Source organism: Ambystoma mexicanum, chromosome 12 (assembly GCF_040938575.1).
Source record: "Ambystoma mexicanum isolate Mex_15411 chromosome 12, UKY_AmexF1_1, whole genome shotgun sequence".
Classification (NCBI taxonomy): domain Eukaryota; kingdom Metazoa; phylum Chordata; class Amphibia; order Caudata; family Ambystomatidae; genus Ambystoma; species Ambystoma mexicanum.
The window spans coordinates 459,663,245-459,685,160 of record NC_090936.1 but is presented as its reverse complement, the minus strand read 5'-3'; the positions used below and the strand labels follow the sequence as shown (position 1 = coordinate 459,685,160).

Sequence of the window (21,916 nt, the reverse complement as noted above, 5' to 3'; positions counted from 1 at the left end):
CCGACAAACCTTTGTAGAAAACAGCCGCTTTCTTTTGTTCTGGCCAAATGGTTTCAGCCGCCAACTGATTGAAACGGGCCAGGTAGGTCAACAGATCCGTCTTGCCTTGATTTATAGCTAAAAATTCTAAATCCGTGGTTTGTGCTTTGTATTGCATATCAAAAACGCTGTTCATGGATTGAATTAGCCGATCAAAGTCATAAAGAGCCGGATCATTAGCTTCCAACAAAGGATTAGCCCATGCTGCGGCAGTGCCGCCTAAATGGGAGAGAACGAAGGCCGCCTTAGTGGTAGCATCTGGAAACGCCAAAGGACGACAAAGAAAGTGAAGGCGACATTGATTCACGAAAGTCCGATACGCCTTGGGATCCCCCAAAAAGCGTTCGGGTGGGGCCAAAGGAAATGGTCCAGGAAGAACCACCGGAGCTGGAGTTGGGGGAAATACAGGAGGAGGTGCCGCTGCAGCGCCATCCCCGAATTCCTCATCATGGGGTAATGGCTGCACAAAGCTCTGTAATACATCCATGCGTTGATGTAAGGTCGCATGGGCAGATGCCATATCGGTACGCAAGGCAGAAAAAGCCTGCATGAGAGCTGCCATCGGGTCAGATGCGGCTTCCATAACCAATAGGCGTTATGTAAGGCTCCTAAATCTGTCACAACCCAGAGGTTGTTTTCTGGTTGTATGCAGTATTTCCTTTTGCTCAAGTAATCCTGGGCTTTTATGGAGATGCGCCCAAGACTTCCCTCCCAAGAGCTCAGCCTTCAGGGATAAATACACCTGACAGGTTGGGGGCTTGAGCGAAAAGGCCGGAGCAGAATCGTCAGAGCTAGAGGGACAAAGAACAAAACAAAGAAAACAGTTGTTCAGAAAAATGCAGCCAAGAAGTGTTGGATCACAAACAGCCAACACCACCCCCAATCCCCACTCTTACCTGCACCGTAGAAATAATATACCAGTAACCTACTAGTATCAAATTGTAGGGAGGGAGGAGTGGAAGTTTGCCAGTATCTTAGGATCACCAGGGCGAAGACCGCAGAGCGTCCCAAGTAGGTTCAAGGCAATCCAAAGTATAAACAGCAGAGCGTCCCAAATAAAGGTTCAAAGCAATCCAAAAGGTAAACAGCAAAGCGTCCCAAATAAAGGTTCAAAGCAATCCAAAAGGTAAACAGCAAAGCGTCCCAAAATATAGTTCGAAGCAACAGAAGTAAAAGGAAAATTGAAATAGTGAGCGTTCACTTCACGCTAATTTCCTTACGGAAATGTTCGAGGTATCGAGTCACCAAAGTTTAAGGATTTAGAATTTGGAGGTCGAGAATGAATAAGCCGGGTTCAGAATATCCAAGGGGAACAATCGAGGGAGGCTGGCGTCGGGAAGCAGGTACGGACAAGGCGAAGGCAATAAGTTAATTCAGGCGCTGGTTAGTCAAGGATTCGAGAAACGGGTCCGGGAGCTCGCAACTAACAACAGTTTAGGAGCACTCGATCTCCGGATAGATAGGAGTTATATATCGTTCCCAACAAATGAAATCATCGCAACGTCACGCGTACTTCACGCGGCTATGATAGCAGGCGTTGTGGGAGTTGTAGTCTCAGGGACTTTTACTTGCCGAATAGCGCTCGGATAATCGCCAAGGCAATTTCCAACCTGGCCGGGTCGTGACACAAACTTATCAAATGCGTAGGCCCACAAGGATCATGCATCTCACCCACCCTCTACAACCTGTCCATGAGGACACTATTCAACCTACTGGATTCTTTGGGCATCACATATATGAACTATGTTGATGATACGCAAGTACTCATCCCCCTAACTGGGGACTATGGGGCTGACAGGGAAACTCTAAACTCCATTTACGCCACGATTCAAACTTGGATGGTAGAAAACTGGTTGTGCCTTAACGGTGAAAAAAACGATGGTCTATATATTGGCTCATCAGGAACTATCAAGAAATTGATGAGAAATACAAATCATTCTCGATTGATAACACCCCCATCCCGGTCTCACAAATGGTAAAAACCTTGGGGGTCTGCTCAGACTCTAACCTTTCCATGGTCAGGCAGATTAACGCCATAGCGTCTGCTGCGGCTTACCACTCTAAACTGCTCACTGCAGCCAGGCCTTTTCTGACAGAACAAAACTGCCTCACCATTGCCAGAGCTATAATTGGGTCTCGCCTGGGTTATTGCAAAGCCCTCCTGGCTGACACGTCTGTTAAAAAAACATTAGAAAACTGCAGACCATCCAAAACAATACCCTGAGGGCGGCAACTGGCAAATCCAATAGGGACCACATTTCAGCTACCAGGAAAAAAGGTCAACTGACTCCCAATCAAAGAACGTATTATTGTTAAAACCCTCGGCCTTACCCACAAATGTCCCCATAATAATGCCCCACTTTACCTCACCTAGAGGATTGCCATACCCTCTACGGACCGACCTACCAGGACTGCCTACTCGAACCATTCCTAGGACCCTTAGGGCCTGTGCTGGAGATTCAAGCTTCCGGTCATCGCAGCTACGAACTGAACTCCCTCCCCCTGCATCTAAGATGCACTGGCTCACACGCAGCCTTCAGGAAAGGTGTCAAAACACTACTATTTGTATAAATTGACCACTCTGGCTCTGTCTTGACATAGGTTATCTGACCGATCTGGTAACTTTGTACCGGTGTTCGTGCCCTGTTATGCCTTTGCTCCCTGTAACCATGAGCCAAGCCTTCTTTGTGTAACCAATACACTAAGCCGTCTTCCTGTAACTTAGACACGGTTGCCTCTGTACTCGGGCTACATAACTCATGCCTGTAAAAGTATTGTTCATTATAACACATTCACCCAAGTAGGATTACTGCACTTTGGTAGGCCTCGTTCCCTGTAACCATGAGCAAAGCCCGCTACCTGTGACTAAGACATTCTCTGCAACAGCGCCTCGATGCCTTTGGGCTGTAGTGCGCTTTACACATTTTTTTAAAAATAATAATAATACATATGCCTGTGAATACGTTTTAAGAAACAGATCAACCCTGGATTTTACAATAACGGTCTAATCTAATGCCATGTAACAATAGTATGTAGTAGGGGATCCAAGTTTGTTTGGGGGGTTTCTCACAACAGAGAGATGGCTGCCTTGCTAAATATCAGAGGGGCTACACCACAAGAGTCAAGCGATTCCTTACCTGCGAGAGAGAGTATGACTCTGCAGGTCCTCGGTGCAAAATGATTTAGTGTTGAAAAGGGTGGAGGGGAGGCGGGGGGACATTCTCCAATTTCGAGCACCAAATAAACAGCCATCGAGCAGGGAAGTCTGCAGCGATTGGCGAATGGATTTTTCCAATCTTATCCATAGAAAAACGGACAAAGATGCGGAGAGTAAGGCAAAACATTACTGGAAGTACCTGGCGATGACAGCTGAATAAGAAGCATTTATTACCACGCACAGGGGCGTCTTAGAAATACTGACAACTCACCATAAAACATGCACGATTTTCTCTTTGTGCCCATTAGGTTATTTCCGTTCGGAAGGAGCCATTTTTCTAATTTGGGCTAAGAGCACTTTATTCTGCATAACTTAAGAGCCTCCACTGCGTTGGATTTCGTGTTAGCCAACTCGTATGCAGGAGAGAGGTCCGAGCTCCAAATACTTGGTTCGGCTGAGAGCAGCTTGGCTAACTTATACAACTTCCAGTTATACACAGTGGTGGAAGTGGGAAAAAAGGTACCAGTGGTACTATTGCTGCATCCAAAAAGGAGGGAGTGGGATGGCCTGGTGGGAGTGGGGACAAGGATCACAAACCTTGTTTGAACAGTGAAGCAGGGATTATGATATGATATGATATGATGATAGGTTATTTAGGCTTCTACGCGCGGTCCCGGGATCAAACCCGTGTTGCTCCATGTCGTCTTGCTTCCAAGGCAATTTTAATCCACTGTGCAAAACTAACTACATACCTTCCAAGCTTTACTCTGTACAAACAGTTTGGATTTCATTTCAAGGCCTACAATAATGTCTTCTAGAGTTTACTTACAAAGAAATAAATACAAATTGTATAACAAGGGCACATGAGAACATGGAAATCCTTATAGCAACATGTTAAGACAAACGAATTTCATTGTGGCTTTAATTTTCACATCCTGAATGGTAGACTAAGTCCCAGAATGCAAGATAATACCAACTTGAAAAATCACGTTAACCCCACTGTACTATCAGCGAGTTAAGACCCGTAATAAACTGAGATGGATAGGAAGATTTTTTGCAACAGACCTCCAGCTCGTTATTCATGATGTTCAAAACATTTGATTAGTGACATAAAGCAACTTTATTTTTGTGCATGTTAAGATAGTAGTTTTCATGGATAGAAACTGATGCTTTGTGTTGCTCACTTTAACTATCACAGATGTGCAAGCTAACTGGTGCTCTGCGAGCTCTTGGAAATGACCATCATTCAGATGAAAGCCTCTGCCACTGATACAAAGAAATGTGTTTGCAACATGAGCACCTTAACGACCTGAAGAGCCACTGCTTGTCTGTGTGCGTCTGCCTAGCTGAGACTTGGAAAACTGGCAGTGCTTGAATGACCGGTCTGAGCAGATTCCACGTGTCTCTTGGAAGAAAGAAAAAGCGTCCAGGACGCGTTTCTTGAGCCTTTGCACTAAAAGGTACCTCTGTAAAAAGCAAACTAGTGGTAGAGCGTACCAATAATTTAGATCTACATTTTTACCTCTGGCCATACATCAGAGCAGAGTAGAAATGTGCCTTGAACGTTTACCTGGAAGGAAACAGACCTCTGTGTGGTAGGTCCATGCCTAACAGAACATATAAGGAAGACAATTTCTGATTGTGGAGTCTCTCTACTTATCATGCATTTAGAGGACTCACACGAGCCAGAAGCTGTAGAATCATCAGGGCTTTAAATGGTGCTGGCTAGCAGGGGTGGAGCCCCGGCAGCCTCCAAAAACAGGGCACGAGTCGGGGTAGTGCCTGGCGGTGACATGTCCACACTATTGACTGGGGTGGCCCAAGTGGGGCACTGACATATGCAGGGATGGCATGAAGTACCTGTGCACGCACATACATCTGAATAGCATTAATTGACCATTTGTCTCCTCTACCCATACCTACTTTAATTACCAACATTAGTGTCTTACATTCCTGTGTAAGAAGTTTAATGCTCGTAGTTTAGGATAATTGGGTGGCACCTGGGTGGCCAATCAGATTCCAGGAGTAGCATGGGCCACCCCTGGACACCACCTGTGCTGCCTGGGGGCTCTCCAGTCAACAGCACCAGTTTTCCAGAGCACGAGTCAAGCGCAAGAAAGGAGTGCAAAGGAGACATGTGCGAGTTTAATAAGGGAACACGCTGGGAAGACCCCATCCATGAAAGCCATTTTCTGCTCAGGCAGGACAGCAACGCCTCACAATCAAAGGCTGACCAAATGTGCATACATGACTCGTGGTTGTTAAATATTATACTGTTCAGGTATCATCACAAATGATATGAGCAGCATGTCCAGTGTGCACTGTGAAGGTTTGCAGGCTTAAATCGCTGTCGGACATATTTGTCAAATATACATGCTTATGTTCGCAAAATGCTAATTTATTTTATTGAAAAGCAGCCTGTAGCTTACACTGGTGCCGCTTGTTCGCTCCCCTTTCTAATCGGCGATTTCAGGGCTGGCTGAAGATGCATGGGGCCCAATTTAAAAGAGGTTTGGTATCCTTCTTACTCCCTAGAAGCAAAATTATAATGGAGACGTTTCCCACTGCAATCTTGAAGGGACGATTTCCCAGCCTTTATCATTGGGGGTGCAAAACAGTACCCCTAACTTCGTCGAATCTACGTTAACCTTATAAAATAATGCTAAAACATGCATGTAACACTTTTACAGAGGTCTGCCTTTGGAGGTTTAAGTGAAGCAGCCTTTAGTTTGTGAAGACCGATACCTCCTTGGACAATATCTGTATACCCATCACCCCATCTTGGGGTTTCCCTCTCGAGCAACATCCCAGATAAAACAATGCAGAGTATGGCGGCAGATTTTCACAGGGTAGGTGTATTGACCGCCGCACAGAACAGAAGGCAGCCAGCAGAGAGCTGAAACCCCAAATGACCACTTACGCTATTAAGCTGGATCCGACATCAATCAGCCTGGGTTATTTATTTACAGAAAAGGGGCAATTTACTCACAGATTGAATTCTTTATATACTGAGTGAGGAAATTATTTACAAAGTGGGCCAGAGAGATTGTTCCAAGTAAGCAGGCAAGCCCACACGAGAATGCCAAGTACCCCAAAATACTTCCCTACAGGGTCTATGGTCTAATTATGTATTTTTTGGAAAGCAGAGCCCTTGCCAAAGCCACTTTCCCCTCTGTTAGGCCCTGCCAGCACTTCGACCATATTCCCTTGTTAGAGCTCGTCCCCCGCATCCCCCCCATCACTCTCAACAGTCTGTCTCGTGTTTCCACATTACAGATAGAGCGAAACTACGAGCACACTTGCTGAGCCGGAAGTTAGATTAAAGAGCAGTTCAACACTGGCTGCAAAAGTATAAGAGGATACTTTTACCATCAAACACGTCCAGGCAGAATAGTCAAGCTGACTACATGTCACCACTACCCTGCAGAGTGCCACCGCCCACAACGTTTCTGAAGGGTGAACGTGCAGCAGCTTCCCTACAGGCTGTGGTCGGTGGTGCAATAAACGATGAGTGAAAGGACCGAAGCAACGGGCACTTGATGAAGCCAAGCAGTATGCGATAAACGGATGACCCAAACAATGACGCTAGCTCATAACACTAAAGCCTTAGAAGCAAACTTCCCCTGCACTCCGTGACAGAACATAGTATTCTGAGGTGACGAAACCATCCCCACCTTTAATGTTTGGCCTGTAGTCATTTCCAAGGACATTTACATGACTCGCCCTTAACAGAAAAAGCAGTGGTGGCCGCAAATGAGTAATTGTCCAGAGAAAGCAGTTGCCACGAGCGAGGCCCTCACTGCCATTGACAACAGGTTGCTCAGCAGGAAGGCTCCCCTACAGAGCATCGAGGCCCCGGGAGCAGCCCAGGGCAAGGTGGGTTTGGCTTTTACTGGCCCACTAGAAAAGATGGTACATTAAAGTAATCGCGGACAGGGATGGTAGTTTCTCTCGCCACCTTTTGTTCTCGACATACCTACAAGATTGAGGATGACTTGAGAGATATTTTCAGAAGAGGACTCTTCCACAAACAACAAGTTACCAACAACGCAGTAAAGTTTGTACCGCATGATATGGTGCTCTTTTTGATGGTCTGCTGTTTGAACCAATGCTCTACCACCCACAGTGCAGTGGGGCAGGAGGAGAGAGCAAATCAACTCATGCAAGAAGACTCCAGTTGGCTGCTACTCCCATCAAGTGCCCACAACTCGGCCCCACAGGCTGTCGCTGGCCAAAGGCTGTCACCAGTTACTGGTGAGAGGGACAAGAACTCCAATCAATCTAGTTCTGCCGAACTTGCCCAACATAAGAGAAGATACCAAGCCTTACTGAAAGACAAAGTGGTGCATGAAGAGAAAACTGTAGGGTTCACATGGCAACTCGTGCCTCCTACCTGGGAATGCATTTCCCAGAGCATGTGAACACGTCAAACATTGTTGGAACTCTGTGCGAGAAAGGCAATAAACCATGGAGAACCAGAGCGCTCCCAACTTTAGCTCCCCCCACTTTACTTTTGGCACTTCCCTGTTGCGACCTAGGTATGTTGCCTTGGCTACTGCTCTGTTCTTGTGTGGATTGGTTCGCCACTTGTTGGTTTTCCCCATTTATCGATTCCCTTGCACATCTATGCGGAAATGCCCTTTTACCGCAACATGCCAATTCTCTTATGCATTCTTTAATTGATTTGGCGGATTTTGCCCACTGCCACTTCCCCACAGACATTTTAATCGGATTCTCGCTGGTCCGTCTAGTTGACTTCGTAACTGCGTAGCTGTGCTTCGTGCCAGTCATTGGTGGATCCTTCCTTCTTCCCCTGCTTGGATTCTTCGTGTGTACCATGCTCCATACAATTGCGTCCTGATGCCACCCAGGGCTGGTGTTGTTCCCAGCATATGGACTTGGAACTAGATCATCCTCTTCCAACTAAGCACTTGGGGATTAGCGGTTTGCTGCGGGGGAAGGGGGCTCTGTGGATTAACCTCTGCTTCGCCTGGGATTACCATTCGATTTACACTTGCCCCTCCCTACTTTTGCAGTCAAGGTGGAACTTAACTGAATTAACGATTTGCTGCTCACTCTTATTGCGAGTATTTATTAGGAGACTTCAGGTTTCTTGGTCGAGTTTGTCTGGGCTTGCAAGACAAACACCACTCTTCTCACAACAAACAAAAAGAACTGTGACGAAAGGCATGCTGCACAAGCTCACAAAAATACACACTGCAGTGGAGTCAAGTAAAGAGTTGTACCACAAACACAAACCTTATCAAGATACAGCTGCTTGCTTTAAAGGCTAACAGGAAGAAACTACGTACTTGTTGGTCTCAGCATGACTCATCTATCCAATACCATCTCATCCCACCTCCTACCCCCCTGGTTTATTTGGGCTATGTTCACTCCAGGCCAGACAGATGTTAAAGGGCGCCTGGGCTTCAACAAAGGCCCAGCAATTACTAAAGTAAAGCGTTTCACTGTTACCACCTGCATTCATATGCATACATTTTTAGGCAATTGAAATCGTGATGCGGGGTTAGTATTTGTATGCCAGGAGACTGATGGGTAGAGAGAGGAGACAGCCAATTGTCACAGCAGTCCTGAAGTAGGAGCTTTGAGACTCAAAGGAGAGTTAACTACTTGTAACATTGAAGCTGCACTAGAATAATCTCCTTAGAATGCGTAGTTAGATTCCCCCCACACAAATAAATGTGCCCCTCCACCACAGTCTCTGAAGTTAACGTCTCTCAAGGGTTAGCCCACATCCCGCGAATTAGGTTTTGTTCCGCCCCTGAAAAGGAAATGATAGTTCTGAAAGAAAGGAGAGGAGTTGGAGAGTCGACTGACCGGAGACAACACGACAGATGCTAATCTACGCAGAGCAGGCCCCTCTAGTGGTGGTTTGTCATGTCCAGCAGATGCGGTAAACGACAATTACCATCTCGTGTGGGAATTACGCCCAGTCTCCTTTACTCGGGAACGAACCTTTGCCTTTAGGAGGAAAGGCTCCACACGCTCACCTGCGACATGGGCGTAGGACACGTGTTGCTGTGGCATCGGTCTCTGCCTCCTACGCAGGCAGAAGTATTACTTTCCCTTCGCGCTAAAAAGGGGGGGTCCTCTCAGGATACTCCGATTGGTGGAAAGATGGGGGGGGCGCATTGTTTGTATGCGCTTGGGGGACGCTGCCCTGTTGCTCTTGGTTGCGGAAGGCATTTTCTCCACTTGTGTGCTTTTCAATGTGGGCGGGTCGCTCTGCCCTTTTGTGGGGTCTTCCCCCGCTCCCTCCCCGACCCAAAGGCTCCTAGATATAGGGTGAGTCACCCTGGGTGACAGCAAGTGCAGACTCTCCCCTCACCTTGCCAGGCTGCTCCGAAGACACCGGACCTTAGCTCAACCTTCCAGCTTACGCCTCACGGTGAACTATGCACCGGCTGAGCCCGCGCCTACAGTCTGACTAACCCAGCCACCACCCTGGGGAATCCCACACCCGCCACCCTAGAGCCACGATCACCTCCCCGGGGCATCTATGTCCCGCCCACTGGGGCCTTTACTCCTCCCAACCTCTGCTCTGCCCCGCCCTAGCGCCTGGGGAATTTAGACCCTCTCCAAAGACCAGCATCTTCCGTCCCTAAAGCGATATGCCCACCAGGCTGAGGTACTGCCTAAACCCACCTCCTCTCCCCAGAACAGAGGCCCACTCGGGGAAAGTCGATGTTTAGACAGCGAGTACTGACAGGGAAGTCTGACTCGCGAGATTGGGAAACCACACATCCATGGCCCGCCCATGTGAGTCTGAAATCCGGACTATATGTGCCCGGCCCCCGCCCAGGGGTTGTTGCACGCACGCCGCCTCCCTCAACACGAATGGCTGTCTGATTATCTATTACGTAACAATTCTTAGCTTAGCTCCTTCAAGACTACCCGGATCCAAAACAGCGTGAGCACACCAGTCCTTCCTGATCCCGTCCTGTACTTTTCTTCTCTGCGCACTTACACGAGAGGCGCTAAAACATTTTCGCCCTCACAAACTTTTTTTTCCCTCAGTGGGTTCTACAATTGGACTTCAAACTGCAAAGTGTGCTCGTGGCCAGACTACAGATAATGCAGTTGTGTTGTTTTTGTGAACGGTACAGCATTTTGCATCAAGGCGTGGTTTGTAGATTCATTAATATAATGCAAAACACGAAACTACAAGTCGCAACATTGTTTTAAAATAAAATTCTATAGACCGAAAACTAATCTCTATCATATTAATCGGTGGAGCTCAGAAACGGCTTACCTACTACAATGGTTGTTTGTTTGTTCAATGACGGCTTGAGGCATTGTCTTGTGGTTGGCAATGAAAGGCAGTGGTTTTTATTGCACAAAGTATAATATTAAAACATATCTTGGTAAACGTATTCATTCGAAAACACACATTGATAAACACTTATCTTTTGGGCACCAGGACCTGGGGGCAACGATCTGGCCCGTGCCGCCATCTTCTTCCCACGACTTCGTGGGCCCCGTTTGTTGTCCTGCTATTCCCTTTCTTCTCCCTTTTTCTTCTAGGCTGAGTAGTGTGGGCCCCCCTTCGATCTTGTTTCTGATACCCTAATACCTGGGGTGAAGAAATAACAATACAGACAGAGTATTTGTTAGTGGAAAAATTATGGCCGTAGGCTATTTTATTTTCTACAGAAAATAACACCACACCATAATCATAATGACCAACAATAAAAATCGCTTTTGGGCACGTCGTGTCCAGGGGATGTGAAAGCCCCGCCTTCTCCTTGGCTATTTTCCGATACCCATGGACATCCGTTCGTGGACACGCGCCGCCGCTGCCTACGACTTTTCTTCTACTGTATACCGCATCAAAGTACTCGGCGTGCCTGTTCCATGTTCTTTTTCTTCTTGTTGTTGGGCGGGTTTGGTGGCAAAATGTTTCCTATCCCCCTTTTCCAGGCCCTGGAGCTTACCCGAATGAGGTGAGCTCCTACCTGGTTGTGTTTCTTCCTGCCTCACGTTGGGGTACTTATACCCCTTTCCCCTTTGTTGTCCCCCCGGGGGGGGGCTGGACTTCCTCCTGCCTTACCCCATTGTCTTTCCTCGCACCTTTCCCCATTTGTTGTGCATTCCCCTGGCAACGCAGAGGGTGGGGGCGCCGCATTGTCTGCCCCTCCCTCTTTGTTTTGTGCCGTTTGTTCCCCCACCCTGCGCCTAACTCCCCAGGCCCTCCATCGTGTCGTACTTTGTACGACCCGGGGTCTGGGGCATAGGCTGAGTAGTGTGGGCCCCCCTTCGCTCTTGTTTCTGATACCCTAATACCTGGGGTGAAGAAATAACAATACAGACAGAGTATTTGTTTGTGGAAAAATTATGGCCGTAGGCTATTTTATTTTCTACAGAAAATAACACCACACCATAATCATAATGACCAACAATAAAAATCGCTTTTGGGCACGTCGTGTCCAGGGGATGTGAAAGCCCCGCCTTCTCCTTGGCTATTTTCCGATACCCATGGACATCCGTTCCTGGACACGCGCCGCCACACCCGAGTGGGTGTTGACTAGGCCGCTCAGGTCCCCCATAAAGCGTCCCTAACTGCATCCCCGTGCTGCCAAAGCTCTGAAAATGTCTGAAAATACACCCATCCCTTTGTTGGAAAGGTGTACGCCATCCTGATGGAACAAATCCGGGTCATTCTGTGACAAGCCATGTTTTATGAAATGGACCCCTGAGCTCCTGCAGTACCTTTCTACTGTTTTGTTTAGCTTTTTTCTAGCTGTTTCAATGGCATGCCTCCTGTGTGCCCCGTACCAGAATCTGCGGGTGATGATCTCGGACATAAAAATTTCTGTTTTCCACCAGCAGTGTGCCATCGCCCTTAATGACTCACACGTGTTGCGCATTAGCTCGGCCCTGTTTGTTTTGACCAGGTCGTTACCCCCAAGGTGTATTACCAGGTATTCGGGCGGGTCCCTGAACCCGATCAAATCAGTCAGCCGGTCGTGAATGTCTTCCCACAGCATACCTGGGAGGCCCCACCAGGAGGTTATCGTCTTTTTAAAATGCAGGCCCTCTTTGAAGTCTTCTATCCACCCGCCTGCCCGTGTCACGAAAGAATGGCCGACTATCCACGCTGATCTGTATGGCCCTGTATCTGCATTTGTGGGTGGGAAAGGCATCATATCAGATTTTCTCGTACATATTTTTTGAAACATTGCGACCTCCACCCCCTAATTTTCTTTACTCCCTTTGCTCCCAGGCCCCCTGCCCATGCCGATGTGGCTGCCCCTATTCTGAAAGAGTGGGTCCCAAACTCAGCTGCATCCCGCCCCGCTTTTGCTATGGTTTTCTTTAGTATTGCTTGGAACTGGTATCTGCTGAGGGCTCTGCCATCCCTGTGTATCAGTAACTGCCCCCCTAATACCGGTCGTACCTCCAGGAATTGTTTGGTAATGCACCTGGGGCAATGTTCCCTTTCCTTGATGCAGTTTAGCTCTATTGCTCTTCCCTTCCCCATTTGGTCTGTTTTTGATTTTCTCAGTATTATTGACATGCCTTTGGAGCCTATGCTGACGTCGCTTTTTGCTAGCCCGTCTCCTGCGACTGTATTGCGTGCTACCAGTTCCCCGATCCTGAATGCCCCATAATATGCTAGCACGAAAGCCGTTCTGAATAACCTAGTCTCATAACTGTCTCTACATGTGTCATGCAATAATTGTAACAGCTTCACCACTTTCTTAAAATTCAAAGGTCTTCTGCTGTCTGGTTTCCTTCCTTCCAACTTTGCCCAACCCTTCATTGCATATTTTATCCATGAGCTAACTGTTGGGTCTATCGCACCGGCCACTTTTGCCGTATATGCGACCACGGCCAAATGCGCTGCTGTCCAGCTTTTCCTTTTTCCTTGCGCAAATGCTATCGCCAAAAAATCGCACATTTTGGAAACTGTAATTTCCCCCACTTCTTGTAAACCTGTTCCTTTTAGCACATCAATCACATGTTTTTCATACTGCTTACCAGTCTTGTACGTTATCACGCTCCTTGCCAATCTTTCTATCACTTGACCTTGCTCCTCTGGTTTTTCCTCCTCTTCTGAGTCAACCTTGTAGTTAACCGATCTTTTTCCAGTGCTTCCAGTGGGACCCAAGCCCTTTTTGGCGTGGGCGTTTTCATCCATTTTGCGTCCGGCCGTAGCTCTCTGAACTTGCCCCACTGGAAACGAGACAATGCGTCAGCAACCATATTTTCTTCTCCAGCGATATGCCTCGCCCTTATGTTAACATTATTTTTTAGACAACCCAACGTTATTGCCCTCATTAATTCCAAGACCAACGGGCATGATGCGCTTCCGTTATTTATCACGTGCACTACTGCCATGTTGTCAGACCAAACATTTAGCTCTTTGTTGTTTAGTTCTGCTTCCCATGCGCACAGAGCTACCCAAATCTGGAACAGCTCTAGTAGCGTAATATTACTTGTCCATGCAGCCTCGTGCCATGACTCTGGCCAACCTTCTGTGCACCATTCTGTACCCAGTATTGCTCCAAACCCAAAGCCCCCGGCTGCATCCATGAACAACACCCTTTTGTCTTCTTCATTTATGGGTATTTGCCATATCACTGACCCATTAAATGATTTAAGGAATTCGCTCCACACCTCTAAGTCTTTCTTGATTCCGCCACCCATTCTGACTCCGTGGTGTCCCTCTTTTGCCCCTCTTGTTCTCTGTTCCACCCTCCTCTGGAATATCTTGCCTTGCGGTATGACCCTGCCAGCAAAGTTTAGTTTTCCTGCTAGCGATTGCAATTCCTTTACTGTGGCCTTGTTTCTCCCTTTCAGGTCTTTGATTGTGCCTAGTAGGTCTGCCACCTTCTCTTCCGGGATCCTACACACTCCTATCAGTGAGTCAATTTCAATTCCTAAAAATTGGATTCTCTGTGTTGGGCCCATTGTTTTTTCTTCCGCCAGCGGGAAGCCCCACTCCCTTGTTACTGCCATGAATTTCCTTAATGTATCCTTACATAGCTTGGAACCCTGTGGTCCCACAAACAAAAAATCGTTCAGATAGTGAACCACGTGCGCCTCTGGCAACTCTTTTGTGAGTGCCCATTGTAGGAATGAGCTCACTTTCTCAAAATATACGCATGATATGGCGCAGCCCATTGGGAGGCATTTATCGACAAAATATTCGCCCTCCCAATGCATGCATAACCACTTCTGTGACTCCCTATTTACTGGTAGTAGACGAAATGCTGACTTTATGTCGGCCTTTGCCATTCATGCCCCTTGACCCGCTTTCCTGACCACTTGTACCACTTCCTGAAAGTCTGAGTAATTCACAGAAGCTGCCTCTTGCTCTATGCCGTCGTTCACTGATGCCCCTGGTGGGTATGATAAGTGGTGGATCAACCTAAATTCGCCTGCCTCCTTCTTAGGGACCAAGCCTAGTGGTGAGCATATGTACTCAGAAAATGGCAGTAAGCTGTAAGGGCCCCCCATCCTCCCCAGTTCTACCTCCTTCCTGATTTTCTTGCCCACTAGTTCCTTGTTCTCTAATGCGGATATTAGGTTTCTAGGGGTATTCTCGGACCCGTGACCCTTGAAAGGGATGTTGAAACCCTCTTGAAATCCTTGCCTGATTGTCTCAGCTACCTCCTGGTCTGGGAAGACCCGTAGCCACTTCTCCATGTTCTCGATATTTACTGGTGTGGCCCCTCTCTCTACTTCACCCTCAATTCCGTTTTTCCTGCACCCTGTGCGTGCTGGATGTCGCTCCGGTGCATTTGGCGGTACTATGTTCCCCCTTACAATTCTCGCATCTGTGACTAAATTTGCATTTCTTACCCCAGCTACATGGTATCCCATTCTCGAAATTTCTGCATTGGGCTGACCCTGACCTATCTGTCCCATTGCTCCCCCTACAACTCCCTTGGGCTGTTGGTAGTATGTTGCTCTGCCAACTTCTCTGAGTGTTGTACTGTCTGCTCCGAAAACTCTGATCCCTCGTTCTGTCGTAATAGTTATCGTATCTCCTATTGTTATATCTGTAATCACTTCTGTAGTCGTTCTGCCAATATTGCTTCCTATGATAGCTTCCTGTACTACCCTGTTCTTTGTTGTCCCATTTTTCTTTTAGCACATTAAATATGTACAGGTTGTAGTTTTCCTCATCCCAACCTATGTCTGGAAAGCAGTCCATTTCCTTCCTAAATTGGTGGTCATATTCTTTCCATGCCTCTCCCCCAAATGCGTTGTACACCTTCAAAACCTGCTGTTGGTATGTTACTAGTGATGCCCCGTCTTCCGGGTATTTTTGCAGGATAATGGTGGACATGATCTGAAATGCCGCCGTCCAATTATCAAAATTTCTTGCTACTGGTGCCCTTTTTAATAAGCCCTTCTCATCCTCTTTTACATCCTCTATTGATACGTTCTGCCCTCTTCTTTGCACATCTAGTAATGAAAAGATGTCTATGAGCTCTTTTCTCCATATCTTTTCCTTCACCTTCTCACTAATGTACCATGCCTGTGCCTTCAAAGAATGACCTTGCGCATCTTTTCCAACCGTGGGCCTGCCATATTTTGTCATAACTGTGGCTGGGTCTATTGTTGTTACTGTGGTTGACCCTGTTGCAGGCACCGGTGGGCTGGTGGGCGTTCCCTGTGGAGTGGACCCTGGCGGGACCCCCTGCGCCACTAGTATGGGGACCCTGTTGTCTGTTGGCCCTGGCCCTCCTGCTCCCTGGCCGTCCCCTGCCCCTTCTTCTGTTGCTTTTTTCTTTTTATCTTTGCACATCACCCCCTTCCATTTCACCCAAGCCTGTAAGTGGTCCCTCTCCTCATCTTTGCTACTTTCTGTTTCAGACATTACTGTTTTTTGCTTTCTTTCTTTCCCTCCACGAGCTCTGGGCGACTTACCCTGAGCCGTGATGCATGATTTTAACATTTTCACAATTTTGTCCCCAGTATTATTATCAAATTTTTCAGTACCTTTTTTGTTTCCTTTCTTCTGTTTTTTCTTCGGCACCTCTGTCTGCTCCTGCGGATCCCGTGTTGCCTCTCTCAACCTTTTCTGGCCTTGTGGCAGTGCAGCCTCCTCTTCACTGCTGCTGGAATCCTCTAGTAGCAAAGGCGACATAGCCCTTTCCTCCTTTTGCATCACCTCCAGCACCCATTGTGCTCCGTACTCTTTCTCAGCTTTTTTGGCCCATGCGCTGAATTCCTGCGCTCTCTTTGCCCTTTGTCCTGCCATCTCTCTCCTGCCTCCTTCCTTGCTTCTTGTGTGTGCAAACAAATGACCACTCTTTATTTGCACCGAATGGGTTTCCTGAAGTTTCTTTGCTCCTCTTTTTTTCGTGGCAGTGATTTGTCAGTGTCTTTTTATGTTCCGTGAAAAAATTTGGCTTCAATCGGTTTTACCTCGTGCACTGTAGCCTGTGTCACTTTGAATGGAAATGTTCTAATTGTCCACACAGTATAACGTATGCCCTTAGTTAGGATCGAACTCACGACCTGCAGCTTATGAGACTGACTCGCTGCCTCTTGTGCTATGAAGGGTCTCCTGCCTTTGTGGCACGCGAAGCGTTAGCTTTGATTTGGTCTCCCTCTGCTGACGCCGGTGCAATACGAGCCTCCTCTGCTGCTGTCGCCCTCCTCGCGTCCTCCTACCGCTCGCTGCTACCTCCGGATGGCTGCTTCTCTGTCACCTCACCCGGCCGCTGCTTCCCGCATGCCTCGAGTGGTCGGATGCTTCGCCCGGCCTTGATGCTTGCCGCTTCGGCTGCAATGCTGGCTTCTCTTCGCCTTCACAAATCTTCACGATGCCTTGATGCTCGACGCAGCACCCGCCCTTCGAATTGAGCTACGGCACGTTCTCCTTGCTCCAGATGCTCCCGGCCCACGGACTGCTGGCTCGTGCCTTTCTTCGTGCTTCTTCCTGCAGTGGGAGAGGTAAGGATACGATAAGCCCGCAGAGGCAAAACGTTTCCTATCCCCCTTTTCCAGGCCCTGGAGCTTACCCGAATGAGGTGAGCTCCTACCTGGTTGTGTTTCTTCCTGCCTCACGTTGGGGTACTTATACCCCTTTCCCCTTTGTTGTCCCCCTGGGGGGGCTGGACTTCCTCCTGCCCCCCCCCATTGTCTTTCCTCGCACCTTTCCCCATTTGTTGTGCATTCCCCTGGCAACGCAGAGGGTGGGGGCGCCGCATTGTCTGCCCCTCCCTCTTTGTTTTGCTACGTTTGTTCCCCCACCCTGCGCCTATCCCCCCAGGCCCTCCATCGTGTCGTACTCTGTACGACCCAGGGCCTGGGGCATATCTGGGCGGGTTGGATTGGGAAAAGAAAGAAGTCTCCTGCGTTCGCAGGATGACTGTTGGTGCTCCATTCGGAGTACCAAGGAGAACTGGATTCCAACTCCCAGTTCTCTCCTTTTATTCCCCTTCCATAGCCTGAGGGCTATGCCTGCTTCCGTGGGCTTGCTGTCCTTCTGGCTGGCTGGCGCAGACGGCCATTCACACCTTGGTGTGGCCTCTTTTCTCTGCTTTTGTTCCCTACTGCTTCCTGACCTTGGGCTTCTCACTGCCTTTGTTGCCACCCTGTTGTGCCTCAAGTGTTAGGTGTGTTGTGCAGGGCGGGGGAGCCAAGCTTCCTCCTTCCTTTTGCTGCTTGGGTGAGTTGGTTACATTGCCCTGAGCCCCCAGATTATTCCCCCTGCCTGTCAGCTCCATCAGTGCCCTATTCCGCGGCACTCGCCAATCTTGGCCTATATATCAAATCGTTTCTCATCCCAAACCTAGGAGAGGGGGTATTTCGAATGGATAAAATAGCCAGCCTCTCCTGAAGACATGGGCCTAGACACATCTGCCACTCTACCTCTTACCAGTGAACTCCCTCCACCCAACTCCGAAACAAAATAAAAAAAAAACTTCAGTAGCATTCTGAGTGAACATCGGGGCCTTCTTTTTCGCCGTTCATTGCAATAATTTATATAGTAGGACTAGAGGGGGAATGGCAAGAGGGTCAGTCACATGATTACTAAGGCCCATGGGATAAGTAACTTGTCCATATTTGTAAAATTCTTACTTGCAGAGTTCGGAGCTGAGTTCAGTCAGCCTCAGATCCTGTTACTGTGTGGAGCTGCTTTCACTGAGGAGGTGCAGCAACGTTTACTTTGGTGCTGGAGTGCCTGTCTCTTTAACTGCTAAGACTGCCTTTATAATCCAATTTCCGGAGCGCAGCGTGGATTTCAGAGCTGAGTTCAGTCAGCCTCCGTCCGCCCTCAGGCCGCCAGATGGATTTACAGCCCGCTCCCATGGCGGTTGGTCCTCAAACTCGTAACAGACTTCTCCAGCTCCAGCGATCATTTCTAAAGTCTGTAAAGCTCACAAAGCATAAGATAAGCACATCCTGTCTTACTGATAGTGAGCTGATGTCATGTGCTCCGACTTTAGAAAAGCTGGCGGTGGGTGGTTGTTGCATACCGTCTGGCCAACATGGCTACAACTGTGCTTTCCTTAAATGCTGAAAACCCATCTGAATTTGTGTCTGCGGTCAGTACGACCCACTCTAAGCACTCTAAGCAGTCATGCCCACAGCTTATAGACATTGACTTGGAACAAGGACATTTGGCAGCAATACTTCCGAATGTGAGGCGATCGCTGTTGTCTTCGATTTATTTGGATGCGTCCGAGGTCCCCTTCGCTTTCAACATAACTGACTCAGATCTCTTACAAATGCCACTAGTCACGGATGCCAATGCAGCCATTAATGATGTTCCTTTTGGCGGCATTCTCGCTGGCGCTGCACAACCCCTGACTGAAAGGTCGACTTAAGTGTCCACAAGCCTCGGGTGCTTGCCTAATCCGGTGGGCAGTATTAAATCCATTCTGGTGCCATCCGTAAAATCTGCTTCTGTGATATCAAGCACACAAAAAGTCGGAGAAGCAAATGCTGTGACCCCAGTTGATAAAGAAACACACTATGATTTATCGCAAGACAAATCCAGCGTGTCTAACATGTTGCTTACCCCTTTCTCAGGCGTTGATGTCGCCGCACGTGAAGCCCGGTTAACCGAACGGCTGAAAGCCGATTTCGTTGAAATGAGGGAACGTTTTAACGCAAAGTTTGTTCAAAAACATGCAAACTTGCCTGAAAATGGACGTCAACTGAGCACAACAAAGAAAGATCCGAATAGGTCCAACAGAAAATCCAATGGTAACAGAATGTCTCCACCACCAGTTCCTATAAATCTAGATGGGTCAGAGGACAGCAATGACGTTGCTAACATCGAAAAGGAGATTGGACATGTGGTGGACTCTTCAAAAATGACATGAAAAATCTGACCTTCGTTCCCACCACGCCTCACGTGCCTCTGACAAGATTCCTGAAGACACTTCAAATATGAAAGGAAACATATCAATAGCTGCTGGGCTTCAAATTCATAATAACGTGCTTGCAGCCACATCAATAGCATTGCTACCTTTCATGAAGCTCTATGAATCACTGAACAAGGCTGTACGAGATCAAAGTTCTTTATTGGTGATGGCAAACAACAAACTACTAGCGCTGGAAAAACACAACAAACACTTAGAACACAGACTTGACTATGAAGCAGTTACTTCACGGCAATGGCAGTTGCGCTTGAACGAGATAACCAAGTATGAAATGCATGATAAAGGCGAGCTTAGTGACGCTGTTCCTTCTGGATTTTAGAGCCAAAACAAAAACATGGCTCTCCAACAAAAATTCTGCTTAATGTACCTCTTCTCCTCATACCTTTTGTCGACCATCATGTAGCCCGGTCTACTGCACTTACTGTTGTTATATCTGTCGGTATTGTATGTTTTTACTATGCTGTAACCATCTCTAAGTCTCCGGCGCCCGGTTACCTAAGGGTTCGGCACGCGGTACAAATAAAGAAACTAAACTAAGCTAAACTAAAGCTGTACTTGAGTGTATCAAGTGGATAAGACACAACGCACCTGTGCGTCAAGTTTGTTGCTCTAAGAGTAACCTCTGTTCCTGCATGGCTGAGAACTTAGAACTACCAACTGGAGCCCATGTTAACCTATCAAGAAATGCAAATGTTCCTCAAGCTGCTCCTGGTAATAATGCAATTCCTGTAGCTTGTGCAGCAATAGTCCCGGACAGCGACGGCCCATCTAATGTAACAAAGGCTCAAACAAGTGACATACTAAAGGGCCCAGGCCCAGATTCCGTTGCAGTTCCAGCAACTGTGAAATCTGTAGTGGGCTTGAATGATGAAGTCTCATCGCAGAAACACCCAAATGCGGATGGCCAAGCTGAGGCTGCTTTAAAGACCTTAAGCTTCCAACCACAAGACAACGTTGTTGGAGCTTCTAAAGTTTCATTTGGAATTTTTTCAGGTGCAGCAAAATCAATAAAAACAGCCAGTTTACCTGGCGCTGCAGAGCGAGGGAAACAAGTTAAACTGTAGAAAAGGCAAAAGCAGGGCCTCCAAACAAACGCGCACGTTCCAACGAAGCTAAGAAGTTCATCCGAAATTTGACAACGCCTCCACGGCTTGAACCAGCCATAAAAAGCAGATCAGATGTCTGGTCCGTACATCTGAAACAGAAAATACCAGCACAAATGTCAGCTGACGCCAGCAAAGCAAATCTCGCAAAAAGACCACAAAATGTCACCTAGATGTCTGTTGACTCAAGTGTCCACTCCTCAATAGATTTGTGTAACCTTTCAATTTACTCAATAGAGGACGAGGACGCTGTCCTATCTGCTGAAGGTATCGCTGAGGCTATGATCGATAATCTCCAAGACAAAGTCCCGAAGTCAATCCCTGATTATTCAACACATCAGGTTAGGCTGCAAAATGTCAGAAGAAAAGAAACAAAAACTGTAACTGTGGCTCTGACTGGACATGGAAATGCTTCAAAAAAGTTAACTTGGACAGGAACGGACAATATTGTGTCAAAGTTAAACCCGAAACATACATCTGCCCAAAAACATAACCTCATTCAACCAGGTCCCGAGGTTGGTAAGTCTTCAGTCGGGTCCACCATCCCTCGTACGTGGAAAGTTGAGTTAGAAAACATCTTGGAGGAAAAGAACGAGGTAAACTTGAATCGCTCCAATGTCATGAACCTGCTGCATACAATTCCCGCGCTTTGTAATATCAGATCTGACAATTTAGCAATAGTTGAATATAAAACAGAACTAAGATCTGATTGGGTAGTTTTACATTTGAAATCCAAGGCCTTGGTAAAACCATTAATGGATGCCAAAGAAGAGTTATTGTTTTTCGGATTCAATCTGGTCTGGAATGATGATCATCAAACTTCTCAGGGCTCGGACGCATTGAAATACCAGAATGTCTCCACTATTGAGCAGAAAAAAGACGCATTGTGGAAGCATCTAAAACAAAATTCAAATGGCCTGGCAGATTTAAAGTCGAATCCATCAGGGCCACAAAGTGCCCATGCAAATGTTTGGTCGCAAAGAAGTAATAACTAGCTAATTTCTCAGACAAGTCTTTCGACCCAGTTGTTAACTTCTTGGAATACAAGAGGCTTTGTCCATCTGTTTCAAGAAGCCAGCCCATTGGAGACTACAAACTTGATAATCTGTTTGAAAGAATCATGGTTGCGTGAAATCCCAAGCTGTGATGGTTATTCAGTCCTTTTAAGTGCAGTAGGAAAAAACTTATTTGGTTGGCCCTTCTCTGGTCTAATCACAATGATTAAGAACTCTTGTGGTTGG

The 21,916-nt window shown here is 47.4% G+C and overlaps 1 protein-coding gene across 1 annotated transcript in view; it reads right to left on the bottom strand.

Annotated features, from left to right (window-relative positions):
* Positions 1-9,701, bottom strand: part of MANSC1 (MANSC domain containing 1) — a 168,399-nt gene extending 158,698 nt beyond the window's left edge. Inside the window, exon 1 of the mRNA XM_069628713.1 lies at positions 9,546-9,701. The gene's annotated coding sequence lies outside the window, so the exon portion shown is untranslated. The remainder of the gene's footprint in view (positions 1-9,545) is intronic.
* Positions 9,702-21,916: the final 12,215 nt, after the last annotated feature.